This window comes from Giraffa tippelskirchi, chromosome 2 (genome assembly GCF_054371585.1).
Source record: "Giraffa tippelskirchi isolate mGirTip1 chromosome 2, T2T-mGirTip1v1.2.pri, whole genome shotgun sequence".
NCBI lineage: Eukaryota > Metazoa > Chordata > Mammalia > Artiodactyla > Giraffidae > Giraffa > Giraffa tippelskirchi.
Window position 1 is genome coordinate 104,216,238 of NC_137276.1, and position 17,290 is coordinate 104,233,527.

At 39.5% G+C, this 17,290-nt stretch overlaps 1 protein-coding gene across 1 annotated transcript in view; it reads right to left on the bottom strand.

The window, feature by feature from the left end:
* The window catches only part of BRWD1 (bromodomain and WD repeat domain containing 1), a 120,102-nt gene that overhangs the window by 101,392 nt on the left and 1,420 nt on the right, over positions 1-17,290 (bottom strand). The window lies entirely within an intron of this gene.

Genomic DNA, 17,290 nt, shown 5'->3' on the forward strand with positions numbered 1-17,290 from the left:
CTATGGATAAAAAAAAATTCTCCAGAGAGGAAAGGTATGGATAGAAAATTTTAAACAGATTGTTTCCCAGTGGTAGAATCTTATTTTCTCTCAAGTGACACGGCAAGAGAGCTTTACAAACATGCAGTAAAAGACTGCCTGTATTGAAGAAGCAATAAAACTGATCATTAAAATAATAGGAAGCTTCAACACAGGCAAGTGGATCTAGATAAAGTCCTTATAGGAATATGGACTCCATATGGCAGCTATTAATTCTCATTAAGAGAATTACAGATTCTCTGCATTTTTTCTGAAGATTCTAACATAACCAAATCAAAATAATAATAATAATGATCAGAGATCTGGGGTGGGAGGGACATCCTATTCTTGTACAAAATAAGATGTACCTGAAAAATATGGTCCCACTCCCAGTATAGACAAAAAGAAGAAAAACCAGTCCTGAATTTTAAAAAATATCATACTGACAAAAATTAATATGCTGCTGCTGCTACTGCTAAGTCGCTTCAGTCGTGTCCAACTCTGTGCAACCCCATAGACGGCAGCCCACCAGGCTCCGCCGTCCCTGGGATTCTCGAGGCAAGAATACTGGAGTGGGTTGCCATTTCCTTCTCCAGTGCATGAAAGGGAAAAGTGAAAGTGAAGTCGCTCAGTCATGTACCACTCCTAGCGACCCCATGGGTCTGCAGCCTACCAGGCTCCTCCACCCATGGGATTTTCCAGGCAAGAGTACTGGAGTGGGGTGCCATTGCCTTCTCCAAAATTAATATAATAAGTAATAAATAGGTAACTTTCCTTTAATATTTTCAAGTCCTAGATAGGAGCGTTAGTAACAGTTTCTAACAAGAGCTTCAATCAGTAAATCAGTTATACAAGGTTCTCAGGAGTCAGGCCAGAAACTAAGTCCCTCCAATGGTCAAACAGCCAATCCCTCTACCATCTTGTTAATTGTAGCCATATTCAGTTTCAGGAAGTTTATCAGCCACAACCCTAGAATCACTGTGTCATTATCACCAAGTTCTGGTCATAGAGATCATGAGCCTCTTCAAGCCCTGGGTAGCAGTTACAGAAAGTGGGAGTAGAGTCTAGATAACCTAATTGGAAAATTATGGGGAAAAGTAGCTTGTTCTGTAAAGTTTGCGATGCTGTAATCTAACCAGGATCTAAAATGAATATTTAATATCTTAAAGATGTACCTGTCTGACCTTTACCTTTCCCTCAAAGTATCTTAAGCTACATCCAGAAATTCTGCAATGGAAAATGTGTAAGTAAATTACATATCATAACTCCTGTAACAATGAAAATTACAGTACAACAATGAAACACAAGAAGTGACAGAAAGCACTGCCTTTTACACAAACTACAAAATTTGGTGTCTTCCTTGCTTAAATTCTCCTCAGCTTCTGATGACAGACGTTCTTCTTTATTTAAAAAGTGCAAGTTTAGTATCAATGGCAGAATATTCCCACAGAAATAAGAGGAAAAAAGAGCTTAACAGTATAGACAAAAGGACCTATGCAGAGAAACATTCTAGTGCTGGCATGAGATCTTCATGTAAAAGCACTTCAATGCATTTTAATTACAGAAAGTTAACTAGCTCTAGCTTCTCAGAGCAGTGACTGCTTGCTTACCCAACAGCCATCACCTCCCCACTTCAGCATTACCTCACTTTTCCAGATTCTTTCATAACCAAGAGACCACATGATATGGTTCCGGCCAATGAAACTGAGAAGAAATCTCCTGAGGCAAGGGAACATTCCTGGAAAAATTCTCCCTAATTAAATAGTCACAGGAAGAAAGAATTCTTCCCTTCCAGCATTTCTAGGGTATGGTGGCAAGAACTGCAAAAAACCATCCAGCAGTGTAAAAACTAAGAGTCTGAGGTAAAAAGACCAAAATGGCAAGGCTGCTGAAGAAGAAAGGCAAGGACTGACTCTAGTGACACCATCAGACACCTGCATCAATTCCATTTATAGACATTTAAGAAACCATTGTAGATCTTTATTGTTACTTAAGCCACTGCTTCTCAGCAAATTTATTTGATAAGTCTATTGTGCCACATGCAATGTCACCAATCCTAACAGCATGTTTACCAATCTGAGTATCTGTAACAAAGTAACCCGCCAACCATCTCAATCAAGCCAGGCTTGCCTAGAAAATGCTATTAATGCTGACTGCTATGTTCAACAGAGATACATCTATTAACATCATTTTCATCCTCCCTTAGCAAAACAATGACCCCTCCTTCTAGACCATTTAAGCTTTTCCAAATTACAAATTATTCAGGAGAAAAAAAATCTAACATTTCTGATATTGTCTGCTTGTTTGGGATCGAGCCCTGGCAATGAAAGTGCTAACCACTGGACTGCCAGGGAATTCCCATAAGATTTCTGATTTTTTTGATAAGAGAGTTCTCTTGCTGTTTCTAGACCTATTATCAGATCATCTGACAAGAGTAAAAAACAGAAAGCAAAATCCTCAGGGACTTTATCCATAAATCAGCTGACTTCTGAAGCATCTTGAGATTTGTGCGCATCAGTCTTGTCTGACTGTGCGACTCCATGAACTGTAGCCTGCCAGGCTCCTCTGTCCATGGGATTCTCCAGGCAAGAATACTGGAGTGAGTAGACATGCCCTCCTCCAGATCGTCCCAACCCAGGCACTGAACTAGCATCTCTTAAGTCTCCTGCATTAGCAGGTGGGTTCTTTAACACTAGTGCCAGCACCATCTGGAAGGCCCCATCTTGAGATTTCTGCTGTGCCAAATCAAAATAACAGAATTTTCTAAGCTGAGTATGGCCAAAACATGGACTTACTAAATTCTGAATCCTATATGGAACTTAATGAAGAGATAAATATTCCCCCCCGACAAAAAACTTCATTTTTTAAAAATGTTTAACAAGATGTATCATTGGGTTGGCCAAAAAGTTCACTGGTTTCCCCAATTACGATAGCTTTAGCAGCGCTTAGTTGTCTTCATTCGAAGTAATTTTGTTAGATTGTCTTGTGAGAGTTGTCACATCAGCACGCATTAAAAAAAAAAAGCTTATTGAAATTGGTGAATTTTTGTGTAGCCATTTTAAAATTGAAGATAGAGAAAAAAGCAACATTTTTGGCATATTACACTTTATTATTTCAAGAAAAGTAAAAACCCAACACAAAAGACTTGTGCAGTGTATGGAGAAGGTGCTGTGACTGATCCCAAACGTGTCAAAAGTGGTTTGTGAAGTTTTGTGCTGGAGGTTTCTCACGGGATGATGCTCCATGGTCAGGCAGACCAGCTGAAGTTGACAGTGATCAAAGTGAGACACTGGGAATAACTATACCGTGAGGGAGTCAGCCAACATACTCAAAATATCCAAATCAAGACTTCCCTGGTAGCACAGTGGATAAGAATCTGCCTGCCAATGCAGGGGACATGGCTTTGATCCCTGGTCCAGAAAGATTTCACATGCGCCACAACTTCTGAGCCTGCACTCTAGAGCCCGAGAGCCTCAACTACTGAGCCTGGGTGTCACAACTACTGAAGCCCAAGCACCTAGACCCTGTGCTCTGTAACAAGAAAAGCCACCACAAAAAAAACCCTGCATACTACAGTGAAGAACAGCCCTCAGTCACCACAACTAGAGAAAGTACTTGAGTAGCAATAAAGACCCAGTACAACCAAAATTAAATAAATAAAAATTTAAAATATCCAAATCAAATGCTGAAAATCATTTGCACCCACTTGGTCACCTTCACTGCTTTGATATTTGGGTGCCACTTAAGCTAAGCAAAGAAAATCTTCTTGTGTGCATTTCTGCAAGCGATTCTTCACTTAAACATAACGAAAACAGCTGTTTTTTAAAGCAAATTGTGACAAGTGATGAAAAGTGGATATTTCGCAATCATGTGAAATGGAAGAGATTGTGGGGCAAGCAAAATGAACCACCACCAACGATATCAAAGGTTGGTCTTCATCCAAAGACAGTGATGCTGTGTACATGGTGAGACTGGAAGGGAGTCCTCTCTTATGAGTTCCTTCCAGAAAACCTAATGATTAGTTCTGATTAGACCAATCACGATGGTGTGATCACTCACCTAGAGTCAGACATCCTGGAATGTGAAGTCAAGTGGGCCTTAGAAAGCATCACTACGAACAAAACTAGTGGAGGTGATGGAATTCCAGTTGAGCTATTTCAAATCCTAAAAGATGATGCTGTGAAAGTGCTGCACTCGATATGCCAACAAATCTGGAAAACTCAGCCGTGGCCACAGGACTGGACAAGGTCAGTTTTCATTCCAATCCCAAAGAAAGGCAATGACAAAGAACGCTCAAACTACTGCACAATTGCACTCATCTCACACACTAGTAAAGTAATGCTCAAAATTCTCCAAGCCAGGCTTCAGCAATATGTGAACCATGAACTTCCAGATGTTCAAGCTGGTTTTAGAAAAGGCAGAGGAACCAGAGATCAAATTGCCAACATCCGATGGATCATCGAAAAAGCAAGAGAGTTCCAGAAAAACATCTATTTCTGCTTTATTGACTATGCCAAAGCCTTTGACTGTGTGGATCACAATAAACTGTGGAAAATTCTGAAAGAGATGGGAATACCAGACCATCTGACCTGTCTCTTGAGAAATCTGTATGCAGGTCAGGAAGCAACAGTTAGAACTGGACATGGAACAACAGACTGGTTTCAAATAGGAAAAGGAGTACGTCAAGGCTGTATATTGTCACCCTGCTTATTTAACTTATATGCAGAGTACATCATGAGAAACGCTGGGCTGGAAGAAACACAAGCTGGAATCAAGATTGCCGGGAGAAATATCAATAACCTCAGATATGCAGCGGAGAAGGCAATGGCACACCACTCCAGTACTCTTGCCTGGAAAATCCCATGGATGGAGGAGCCTGGTGGGCTACAGTCCATGGGGTCGCTAAGAGTCGGGACGACTGAGCGACTTCACTTTCACTTTTCCCTTTCATGCACTGGAGAAGGAAACGGCAACTCACTCCAGTATTCTTGCCTGGAGAATCCCAGGGACGGCGGAGCCTGGTGGGCTGCCGTCTGTGGGGTCCCACAAAGTCGGACACGACTGAAGCGACTTAGCAGCAGCAGCAGCAGCAGATATGCAGATGACACCACCTTTATGGCAGAAAGTGAAGAAGAACTAAGAGCCTCTTGATGAAAGTGAAAGAGGAGAGTGAAAAAGTTGGCTTGAAGCTCAACGTTCAGAAAACTAAGATCATGGCATCTGGTCCCATCACTTCATGGGAAATAGATGGGGAAACAGTAGAAACAGTGTCAGACTTTATTTTTGGGGGCTCCAAAATCACTGCTGATGGTGACTGCAGCCATGAAATGAAAAGACACTTACTCCTTGGAAGGAAGGTTATGGCCAACCTAGATAGCATATTTAAAAGCAGAGACATTACTTTGCCAACAAAGGTCCATCTAGTCAAGGCTATGGTTTTTCCAGTGGTCATGTACGGATATAAGATTTGGACGGTGAAGAAAGCTGAGAGCCGAAGAACTGCGGTGTTGGAGAAGACTCTTGAGAGTCCCTTGGACTGCAAGGAGATGCAACCAGTCCATCCTAAAGGAGATCAGTCCTGGGTGTTCATTGGAAGGACTGATGTTGAAGCTGAAACTCCAATACTTTGGCCACCTCATGGGAAGAGTTGACTCATTGGAAAAGACCCTAATGCTGGGAAGGATTGGGGGCAGGAGGAGAAGGGGACGACAGAGGATGAGATGGTTGGATGGCATTACCGACTCGATGGACATGGGTTTGGGTAAACTCCGGGAGTTGGTGATGGACAGGGAGGCCGGGCGTGCTGCGATTCATGGGGTCGCAAAGAGTCGGACACAACTGAGCGACTGAACTGAGCCCAACTGAAAGCAGTATTCATTGAAAAGCGTCTGGAATAAGACAACAAAAAAATGCATCATCTTCCATCACGATAACACAAGACCCATGTTTCTTTGATGACCAGACAAAAACTGTTACAGCTTGGCTGGGAAGCTCTGATTCATCTGCTATATTCAGACACTGCACCTTTGGATGGTCTTTTCAAAATTCTCTTAATGAAAAAAAAAAAAAAATCAATTCCCTGGAAGACTATAAAAGGCTCCTGGAATAGTTCTTTGCTCAAAAACATTAAAAAGAAAAAAATTGAGGAAGATGGAACTATGAAGTTGCCTGAAAGAAGGCAGAAGGTAGTGGAACAAAATGGTAAACATGCTCAATAAAGTTCTCGGTGAAAATGAAAAAACGTGTCTTATTTTTACTTAAAAACCAAAGGAAATTTTTGGCCAAACCAATAAAACAGAAGAGACCAGCACAGTTTTTTTTTTTCCTGGCCACACAGCTTGTGGCATCTTAGTTCCCCAACCAGAGATCCAACCTGTGACCCTTGCAGTGGAAGCACAGAGTCCGAATCACTGGACGACCAGGGAATTCCCAATACAGGTGCACTTTTAAACGCATGAACTTTACAAAAGCTACAGCCTACAGAAGATATGAAATAATAAAAGTTCTTCGTCAAATAATTTCAGTCACATGTATATAGTAAAGACCATAGATTTCAACATTAAGGCAAAACATCTCCTAGTCAGTCTGAGCTCATTATTTCACCCAGAAGTCTGCTGTACCTATTTCAAATGATCAAAAGAAATGTACTTATTTCAAATGATCAAAATAAATAAAACCTATTCATGTTAGCTACATCTTTAAAACAAATTCATAAAATACAATACAAACATAAATCAAGAGTTTACAGAGTCATATAAAAGAAATGTAGTTGATGGAAATTCAAAGGTTCAGCTGCTAAGTCCAGAAATGTCTCAAATACTAGGTAAATACAATTAAACACTCAAAACAGAAATATTAATTCCCAAATAAAAAGCCAGAAAGGACCCGTGGCTTCACAGCTCTTGGTTAAGCTCCAGTTCAGAGCCAATTCCTTAGTATGTAATGATCACCTTCATTAAAACAGTACAGAATGTCACAGGAACAGAAAGAGTTCATGGAGGAAAGTCAGAGAACTTAGAAAATGATGATGACTGTGTTCTCTACAGAGAAAGATGACTCAGATGGTACTTGTTAACTGACTGACAAATTGGACAAGGCTAGACTCAAATATATCATATTAACCAAATGCTAAAGTACACTCTCGGAGAAAGCAATGGCAATCCACTCCAGTACTCTTGCATGGAAAATCCCATGGACGGAGCAGCCTGGTAGGCTGCAGTCCGTGGGGTCTCGAAGAGTCAGACACGACTGAGCGACTTCACTTTCACTTTTCATTTTCATGCATTGGAGAAGGAAATGGCAACTCACTCCAGTGTTCTTGCCTGGAGAATCCCAGGGATGGCAGAGCCTGGTGGCCTGCCATCTATGGGGTCACACCGAGTCGGACACGACTAAAGTGACTTAGCAGCAGCAGCAGCAAAATACACTCTACATAAAGACATTAAAGAAATTATAAATGGCATAGGAAAAAATATAAATAAATAGATATATAATATTGCCTTTATAATTTTATTGTACAGAAAGGCTTTAAGGACAACTATAAAGGCAAAATAAAGATTAAGAGGTGCAAAATATTAAAAATCTTGAACCACCAAAAAAAAGAAAAACCCCCAAAGAAAACTAAAAAGCAACCTGCAAACTGGAAAAAGGAATTCACAACAAGTGACAGACTAAAGAATAACCTATATATATATATACATATGCAGAATACTTACAAAACAGTAAGACAGTAGTAGAAAAGCAGATAAAGATATAAAAAAGCAATTCAAAAAAGATGATTACCAACAGCCAATAAACTCACTTCCTTTAAAAAAATCCTAGGCATTTAACTACTGGGTCAGAGGTTATGTGGGTTTTTCAGGCTGACAGTGACCACACTTTCTTCTGATCTTCACGTAGCTGGCTCCTTTTCATCCTTCAGGTCAAATGTTATCCCATCAAAAAAAGCTTTCCCTCACCATTCCTTAAATATCAGGTATCTCCTTTCACCCTCCCTTCCCAATCCCCATCACGGGTCTGAATTTGTATTACTGTAACTGGTCTGCTGCTCCTCGTCAGTTATGCCCCAAGGGGCCAGCTCCATGAACATAGGAGCCTTGTCCATCTCCTCCAGACTGGTACCCCTGGTGAACTCTGAACATGGCAGATACTTATTTATTGCATAAATGCACCAGGCATTACTGAATGAATAGTCAACACACAAAGTGCAGCTTACAGCCCAGATCTATCTCTTATAAACATGACCTCATCCAAGTTACTGGTCTCTTCCAAGTTCATTTCAAACAGGAAATCATGATACATGTAAGGTAATAGGGTTGCTGAGAAAACCAAGAGAGAAAATACGAAGGTTAAAGCTCTTCTGTGCAGTACTTGGCAAAAAATGCCTCAAACCTTAACCATGGATACTATTTTATCCATCAAATTAACAGAGATTAAAAAGGTTATGTGGGTATGAAATCAGTGAACTATTGCATACAGTAGTCAAAAGTTTAAACAGGAAGAAACCTAAGGAGAACAAATCAAACATAAAATGTAAACCATTTTGTGACGTGAAAGTCACTCAGTCATGTCTTACTCTTTGTGATCCCATGGACTGTACATATACAGTCCATGGAATTCTCCAGGCCAGAATACTGGAGTGGGTTGCCGTTCTCTTCTCTAGGGGATCTTCCCAACCCAGGAATCGAACCCAGGTCTCCCACATTGCAGGCGGACTCTTTATCAGCTGAGCCACCAGGGAAGTCAGTAAACCATTTTACTCAATGATTAAATTTCCAGAAATTTATTACAAGGGACAATTATGTACATAGATAAATAAATACATAGATATATAGATCTCATTTTGATAGTAACAGAATCACTAATAGAAAAACCTGGAAACCAACCAAACGTCCAAGAAGCAAATAGTTATGTAAAATTTTCCAGAGAAATGGCAAGGAATTAATTTTTTTACCCCAGTTTTGTTAGATTATATGCATAAAGAAAAAATAAACATTTCTCATTTTAGTGATTTTTTTCATTTTCTCTTTGCTTTTGCATTTTCTAAATATTCTACAATGAACGTAAGCAAGCTTTAACATTAGGTCAATTTTTAGTAACAGTTCACACAGCAAAGCTAATGAACTAATTACATACCAGTTTTTAAACACCTATAGAAAGGTCACTACCAATATCTTCAAATATAAGGCTTTAAATTGAGGCTCTACCACAAGGTCTTTCTCAAGCAAAGGTCTCTCTACCTATAACCTGGCCTCAAGTAAACCAATGATAATTTAACTAATAGATACAAGAAAAAAGGAGGTCAGGGATTCTCCAGATCCACAGGAAATACCATTAACAGTTCTAACTCTGCTGCTAAGTCACTTCAGTCGTGTCCGACTCTGTGCAACCCCATAGATGGCAGCCCACCAGGCTCCCCCATCCCTGGGATTCTCCAGGCAAGAACACTGGAGTGGGTTGCCATTTCCTTCTCCAATGCATGAAAGGGAAAAGGGAAAGTGAAGTCGCTCCATCGTGTTCGACTCTTAGCGACCCCATGGACTGCAGCCTACCAGGCTGCTCCATCCATGGGATTTTCCAGGCAAGAGTACTGGAGTAGGGTGCCATCGCCTTCTCCAGTTCTAACTCTACATCTAACTAGTTACAGGAAAGCTGGACAAAGTACTCACTAGGACTTCAGATTCCACATTAACAAAAATAACAAGAGGTAATAATGTATACTTACAATGTACATGTCTAAGTATTTAAAGGTTTTGACTAATTTAATTCATTGCATTAATAACAGCTAATACTTACATAGTGATTATTATCTGACACTGTTGTAAGAACTTTGTATACACTAGCTGACTACACCTCCCAACTAATTCTCACCTTAAAAATGAGAACAAGCTGGGACTTCCCTGGTGGTCCAGAGGTTAAGAATCCGCCCACCAATGCAGGGGACATGGGTTCGATACCTGGTCTGGGAATGCCTACCAATGCAGGGGACATGGGTTCAATCCTTGGTCTGGGAATATTCCACGTGCTTCGAAACAATGAAGCCTGTGAGCGACAACTACTGAGCCTGCGTGCCTAGAACTCAAGTCCTGCAACAAGAGAAGCCACCTCAATGAGAAGCCCAAACACCACACTAAAGCCCTCACTCAGCAATGAAGACCCAGTGCAACCAAAACTAGTTTTTTTTAAGCAAGAACAAGCTGGATTATCTTAAAAATAACTTTTATCAATACCTCCCCTTCACAGAGCTAAGGAAAAACAAACCTAGGTTAACTACACCCCAGAAACCGATAAGCCCTTCTGCAAACAGAAAACAAAACTTCAGCTGCTTTCATCCCTAGCAGACAGGTAGGAAGAACTGACACAGATGAGAAAAAGAAAAAAATCTGCCAAATCTTTAAACAGCTGCCTGCGGACTTGCACAAGTGATGAGAATGCTAAGGAGCTTCCTCAGAGTAAGTGGCACCCACTCCCATTCCCTTCCATAGGCCTTCACCAACTACACAGGGCCAAAAACCGGATGCAGAGCAGCTGGGAGAGAAAACTCCTAAGGGTAGGGATAGTTCAAGGTAGAAAGCCAATGGTTGGACTGGAGAGCAAAGAGAACTCTTCACCAAACAAAAAGTAGGCAGCTGGACTATAAAACAGTACATGATCTTACGAAGTCTGGGAAGCTGGCAACTGGGCTATAAGTATGACCTCCCAAGAATCTCACTGGGCCCAAATTTCAAAGTTGGCTAAAAAAGAAAGTCTTAATCCCACCCTCAAAACACGTGAGCCAGTTATTAAATGAATGCAATTAAAGTCACACAAAAGGTCAGAGATGATCAGATACAAATTAGATTGACACAACCCTACACTAACAGTTTGGGGGAGAGGGGGTGAGAGGCACATCTTTTTTTTTTTTTTTTTTTTTTTTTTGACCACATCTGAAAGCATGTGGGATCTCAGTTCCCCAACCAGGGATCAAACTCACCCCATGCAATGGAAACACAGACTCTTAACCACTGGACCACCAGGAAAGTCCAAGTACCTTCTTTACGGAGACTGACTAAACTACTCTTTTAATGTAAAAAGGCCCAGTATACTTCAAAAGATGATGAAAAACACAACAAAACAAAACATGAGACCCAGGGTCAAGAGAGGGAGTGGCCAACAGAAGCAGACCCAGAGCTGGCCGAGATGTTGGAAAATGTTCAGCCATTGTCTCCTCAAAATACTTAATTCTGCCCCATGCTTCCATCCTTTCTATATGGGACTTTTAAGCTATTCATTGAACTACTTGATATCCTACAGGTTAAAGAAGCTCAGAGAACCTCCAAGTGCCAAAAAAAATCCACCTAGGCACATGTGGTAGGCAGTTTCTGACATCGACTCCAACATCTCCACCTTCTGGTACTCACAGACTTGAGTCCCCCCACCATGTGTAGCTTATCTCTAACCAACAGAGCACTAACACTGGGTAAACATAGCCATTACTAGGTTACAAAAGAGGGTGACTTCTGTCTTGCCTGCAGGCTACCGCCTTTTCAGCTTTCATCTTCCAACAATGCAAGTTGCTAGGCTGGAGAGATCAAGTTGGTATGGAGCTGGAGGCAGCCAAGAGCCAACCAGGAATCGAGTCAAGGCTGTCAGCCCAACAGTCCACTCCAGGAACTGAAGCCAGCCAAAAACCATGTGAATATGGAAGCAGCTCCTTCCACAGTCAAGCTTTTCGGCTCTAGCCAACACTTTGAGTGCAACCTTGAGAGACTGAGACAGAGGATTCAGCTCAGTTGTGCCTGGACTCCTGACAAACCGTGAGACAATAAATCTGTGGGAATTCCCTGGTGGTCCAGTAGTTAATACTCAGCGCTTCCAATGCAGGGGGCATGAGTTCCTTCCCTGGTGGGGCAACTAAGATCCCATATTCTGTGTGGCATGGCCAAATAGAAATAAATAAATAGATAAATAAATTAATACATTTGTGCTGTTTTAATTCACTAAGTTTCAGATAATTTGTTATATAGTGATAATGACTATGGTACACCACATAAACCTTCTGAAAATTAAAGACAAAATGGAAATCTTGAAAAGCAGCCAGAGGGAAAAACATTATATTGGGACTTCCCTGGTGGTCCAGTGATTAAGAATTCACGTTACAATGCAGGGGACACAGGCTCAAATGCCTCAAAGCAACTAAGCCCAGGTGTCACAACTAAGACTCAACATAGCCAAATTAATTAATTAAAAAAAAATCTTAAAAGAAGAAACAATAAGACTGCTGGCTTTTCAATACTAATGCGCTGAGAGAAAAAAAAAAAACAGAACTAATCAACCAGAATTTCACAGCTTTAAAAAAAAATGTATTTAATAAAATCAAAACAAGTTTTCAAACCAAAAAGGAAAACTAAAATCATTGTCACCAAACTTTTATTAAAAGAAGTATCAAAATAAGTTGTGGAGACCAAAGAAAAAGTAGCACAGCCAAGGCTAAGTGGCTCAGACAGCAACACACCACTACCATAATTCGGCACTAAGCTAGAAAGACTGCCATTCTCCATCCTACTTTGTGGTCATCCATAAGGGTAAAAACCAGGTATCATTAGCCCACGTATTAGAGCTCACATAGACTGTATTTTGTTATTTCACACGACACTACAAATATAAATTAGCTGAAGGGGAAGTCTACACATTATGACTTAACTGTCCCATCAATCTTATCACTCAAAATACTACTGATTACTACTGTGTGCCCAGCACAGCAAAATCATTTTTTCAGTATGTTTACAACACTTTTTATTGTTATACAGATAAAAGAACTGAGGTACAGATTAAATAATTTGCTTGAGATTAGAACATGTGTCAAAGCTATGGTTTTTCCAGTAGTCACGTATGGATGTGAGAGTTGGACCATAAAGAAAGCTGAGCACCGAAGAATGCTTTTGAACTGTGGTGCTGAAGAAGACTCTTGAGAGTCCCTTGGACAGCAAGGAGATCAAGCCAGTCAATCCTAAAGGAAATCAACTCTGAACATTCATTGGAAGGACTGGTGCTGAAGCTGAAGCTCCAATACCTTGGGCACCTGATGCAAAGAGCCAACTCATTGGAAAAGATCATGATGCTGGCAAAGATTGAGGGCAGGAGGAAAAGTGGGCAACAGAGGATGAGATGGTTGGACAGCATCACTCACTCACTGGACATGAACTTGAGCAAACTCCAGGAGACACTGGAGGACAGGGAAGCCTGGCATGTTGCAGTTCATGGGGTTGCAAAGAGTCAGACACGACTTAGCAAATGAACAAGAACATGTAGTAAGCAACTAGAAAGGCAGGATTACAGCCCAAATTTCTAACACTGTCCTATTGCTAGACTGCAGCTTCTTACCACACTTATCATTAAGTGTTCCCAAGTGGTATCAATGAAATGCCTACAGAAGGACAAATCTCTGCAGTCAAGTACAAAGAAAATGCAGAATCCACATGAGAGGAAAAAAAAGGCTGCACTCAGGATAAAGGGTCTTTAGAATCCACAATGAACAAAAAAAATGGTAATGTGACTAGTTGCAATACAGATTTGGAATACACAGTTGTATCATTTTAGTTATTTATTTTTTGGCTGTTTGGCACAGCATACAGGATCTCAGTTTCCTGACTAGGGATGGAACCTGTGAACCCTGCAGTGGAAGCATAGAGTCTTAATCTCTGCCAGGGAAGTCCTGGGAGTTTTGTTTCAAATGAGTAAATAAAGAGCCTTGCTATAAAAAAAAGAAAAAAAGGTTCAGCTTTAGACTCCAACAGAGTCTATCTGGCGGTGCACCTGAATTTCACATCTTGGGTTAGAATTTTCTATCATAACCTGAGTCCTCAATCCAATAGGAAGCTCAAGATGGTTATACCACTCTCCCCTTGATTTGGAGAGCAAATTCGTAAACTAAGGAAGGCTGACAAATAAGTAGAAGTGAAGAAAAGAAGCAGAGATATATTTGTACAAGTCACAGTTATTCTGATATACTAACAAATGTTGTATTTGCTAGTTCAGCAAATGTTGTATTTGCTAGTTCACTTTTAATGTTTGAAACAGTAAAAAAGAATAATCGACTATGATAAATTTAAAATATATTTACAACACCTAAATTCTTAGAAAGATTATGCTTAGATCTAAATGTGCATATAGAGGCTTCTACCGATTAATAAAACCATCATTGTAAATATAGCGTGGAAACCCCTAAAGAAATTTAATTAAGTGGTGTTAATATTTTTTAAGTGGTGTTAAATATTTTAAGATTAAATTCTCATGACAAAGCAAACACTAATCAAAATTTAAAAATAAATACACTGGTTTCTACATATTACTAGATTTATAAGATTTGTAAATGAACTTAAAGGTTTAAGGAAAATGACTACTTAAACAATTCTAATGAACCAAATACTGATTTCAATACAAATAACTCTGAAGTGTTCTCCTTACACAAAAGGTCTGCTCAAACATGACCAAACAAAAAAAGTAAATGACAATAAACCCCCTAATGATAATCTACAATTTAAGAATCTTGACTTTTTTTCCTCTGCTTAAGGAAGAGACTGGTCTACAAAAATTGATCTATCATGTCACTCAATTACAAAGTATATCAAATCTCTCTCCCCTTTTCAAATACACCCCTCCTTTACAAACCTTTCCAATTCTCATGCCCAATTCTATACTTCTATTTCATTCTTCCCCTTTCTTTACCACCTATAAATCATAAAAATTACATAAAAATTCACAGGCTCAACAGTCAATGCAGAGTTGGTATTGAGAGATAACTATTTTCAATTTTCCTAAGAAAATACCAAAAATATTCTTGCTTCCAAAGCACAGGCTGGACTAATAGCACAGTCACAAGTCTAAGATAAACTGCAGCTGTGCAGACAGTGATAGTGGAATCACTTGAAAGGCTTTAATATAATAGTGATGCTCAGTCCCACCACAAAGATTCTGAGTTAAGTGGTCTGGGGCACAGCCTGGGCAGATTTTATAAAGCATTCCAGATGGTTCTGATCCAAGAATCACAACTACTAAGAAAAAGGAATACACAAAATACAGAAACAAACAACATTATAAGGAATCAGACAAAACCAAAATGTGAAATATTCTACAGAATAACTCAAGTCTCTTCAGTAAACCTACAGCACAGGGGGAAAAAAAAAAACTACGCAAGACAGAAAGATTTAAGATCATTTCAGTGTGATGCATGAACCTTGTCTGAAGCCAAATTCAAGGCAAATATTGAAAAATATAGCAAACTGGTAATGAATTTATGATATGGAGACCTGTTACATTGTTCTCATTTGTGTATATTTGAATGTGTCCCTGCTAAGTCACTTCAGTCATGTTTGACTCTTTCCGAACCATAAGGACCGTAGCCTGCCAGGCTCCTCTGTCTGTGGGATTCTCCAGGCAAGAATACTGGAGTGGGTTGCCATGCCCTCCTCCAGGGGATCTTCCTGACCCAGGGTTCTTCACCACTAGTGCCACCTGGAATACTTTTTAAAAAATATTTTTAAAGAGAAAAAGTTTGGAGAACTAGAAGCTACTCACATACCCTTGACAAAAGAATAATTCTCTACACAGAAAGCTCACTGTCTACCACTTAGTGCTGGGAAAGGAGGCAGGAAGAAGGTAAAGGAGGCACAGGATCCTCACCAGACAAATCATTCAGGCAATGAGAAAACATGTCATAGTCACATCAGAGGGATACATCACAGAGCAAGATTCTAAATAATTTAAAGCAGAATTTTTTTTTTTCGGCCACACTCTGCAATATATGAAGGATCTCAGTTGAAGCACAGAGTTTTGTTTTTTTTTTATTAGTTTATTTTCTATTTTTTAACTTTACAATATTGTATTTGTTTTGCCATATATTGACATGAATCCATCGTGGGTGTATATGCTTTGAAGCACAGAGTTTTAACCACTGGACCACCAGGGAAGTCCTTAAAGCAGAATTTTAAGTGTTAAGCAGTACTAACAGGAAAAGCCAAAAAATATATAAATCTATTTTTAATGTTACTTTCCCAGTAGTTATAGCATCATGCTTATTTCAAAATGTAGACAATTTTATCCTCAGTAGCATAGCTGCACGTCTTATCAATAATGCTTTGCTGGGGAGAGGCGGTGGGAGAGGGCTGGATTGGAAGTTTGGGGTTAGCAGATGCAAACTGGTACATATAGAGTGAATAAACAAGGTCCTACTGTATAGCACAGGGAACTATCTATATTCTGCCATTAGCCATAATGGAAAAGAATATGAAAAGGAATGTATATACGTGTGTAACCGACTCACTCTGCTGTACAGCAGTAATTAACACATTGTAATTCAACTATACTTCAATTAAAAAAAAGATTTTCAAAAATTATGCTTTTCTGCTTCATGGACACACAGTTTGCACCTAGGAACAGGAGTAAAACATCTGTTAAATATTCCTTTAAGGTTTAAAATGTCAAACTCAAGAAAACATTAAAAACTCTGCCATGATGAAGAATTTTTACAACTCTCTTTCTTGAAAATACTTTAAGAGTTTGCTTCAAAAAACTCTAGGAAGGGAAATATTAAAACTGGCAATTAAAATAGAATCTTGTTACATTCACCCAGCTTTAAGTGTCAACACTTAACTGTTCAGTATCTATCAAGCATAAAGACTCACAAACACGGAGAACAGACTTGCGGTTGCCAAAGAGGAGGTGGGAGTGGGGGAAGGACAGACCGGGAATTCGGGATTCACAGAGGCAAACTGTTATATCTAGGATGAATAAACAACAAGGCACTTCTGTACAGCACAGGGAACTATAATTAATATCCTGTGACAAACCATAATGGAAAAGAATATGAAAATGTACGTATGTGTAACAATCACTTTGTTGTACAGCAGAAATTATCACAACACTGTAAATTATGTTGTAAATTAACCATACTTCAACAAAGGTTTAAAAAAACCTTTTCATATACAGATAACAAATCCTTCTATTTCTGTTCTTTTATATATTTATATATATTTAAGAATGGTGATGTTATTCTATATTAACACCTACTTCTACTTGAAGTTGTTAGAACTGCGGTAAAAGATCACTCAGTTCTTTTTCTCTCAGCTGTTTTGCACGTAGGAGACGCTGAACATGCAACTAAAGAAAATCCTTTGTCCTATACTAAAGTCGGAAAAAAACTTTCCTGAAAAATGTTTTATTTCACTAAGGACTAACAAGTGGCTCAAACCAAATCACATACTATGAGAACAACTAAAAAAGATGATAGAGTACA